The following is a 1,545-nucleotide window of genomic DNA, read 5'->3' as shown; positions in this document are numbered from 1 at the left end:
GCCTGTGATACTTGCAGCTGTGTGCCATTGTTTTCCATAAATACAGTATTTTTTGTTGGCCTACGTGTGTTTGAGTACTTCCTAATTATTGACTACCATTAGCCATGTCAGCCTGTCCTCTGCTATTAGGCTGCCTTTCCCCCAAGTCGCACCCCCTCACATGTATCTCTTTCCACCCCATCCCATCCCTTACTATGTCAGTATTTATGGTTCCTTTTCCACTCTATGTAACATTATCCCTCTGTGGTACGTGAAGGCGTTTATCATCCACTCACTCAATGTAGTGCGCGCTCTCTCTCTTTATCTGTGGTGACTACACTGAGGGACAAGCCCAATGGCTTCCTGTTGTAGAGCATCCTTTACTACATTGCGTGGTAACCATATAACCAACCAGAAATTAGACCCACCATCTTTTGTTGACTAAGCATTCTGTACCTTTTACGACAAATATTTCTAGATAGTTTGCGTGAATGATGATTAATCATTCAGATGAACCAGTCATCAAAGAGAAAAAAAGGTATAAACAGAATGAAATACTAACCAAATTTTGCCCTGCTTTAAAGAAATGTAGCAGTTTTCAGTTTCTTAAAATAATTAGTGGAGTTGAGATTATATATATATATATATATATATATATATATATATATATATATATATATATATATATATATATATATATATATATATATTCTAAGTTCGTATAAAAATCGCAGTACTTAAAAGAATGTGATTAACCTGCTTTTGTAGTAAGTACAGTATAGTTTTACGTATGCGGGATAAAGGAATTGTTTTTTGGCGTCATTTATACGCATTTGTGAAAAACAAATGCTACGGATCACTGCGTGCGCGGGAAAAGGCCGTGTGCAGCCGCAGCAGAGTGGCCTGTAGGACTGCCAATTTAGCGTTTACAGCGTACTGTATACTTTTTAAACTGCTTTTGAGGGAGCGTTACCACAAATTTAGCATCAATGGAAGCGGCTTATTTAAATAAACATTTTTTTTTTTTTAGAAATTATACGCAACGACATTCAATTGGTCGTGGAGGCAAGTTTTTGGAGTTAGCGAATTCAATGTCGATGTGTAGAAGGGAACTGTAGCCGTCCCTGGACAACTAGAATGACAACTCTAGCATTGTGCCGTCCATCTTACCATGATTAGCAATACTCTAGTGCCATAATTTTTGTTCATCGTTTTCGACCTTCTAGCATCTCTAGAGGGAAAGTTTTGCAATCTCAGTGGCACCTTAGCAATGATGTGATACCGTGTGCATCGTCCATTTTAACTAAGTTTTCTTATAATTTTGTGCATTTTTAACTTTAGCTCCTGTATGACAAGATTAGCTGTTTACAATGGCGTATTGACGATGGTGGAAGTAGTGTGCTGTCGCCTGTGACATCCATTTAAATTAAATTTTAGCCTCGTTTCATCATGTTTTTTTTACATTTATGATAAGATAATGGGCCTATAGCAAGTTTAGCGGTTTGGATGCTGTGGTATTGGTGGTGGTGGAGCCAGTGTGGTGCCGTGTGCATCCTGTAGCCAATC

Source organism: Coenobita brevimanus, chromosome 30 (assembly GCF_032717465.1).
Source record: "Coenobita brevimanus isolate Jiangsu-jjx chromosome 30, ASM3271746v2, whole genome shotgun sequence".
NCBI classification, from domain to species: Eukaryota; Metazoa; Arthropoda; class Malacostraca; order Decapoda; family Coenobitidae; genus Coenobita; species Coenobita brevimanus.
This window is presented reverse-complemented; position numbering follows the sequence as displayed.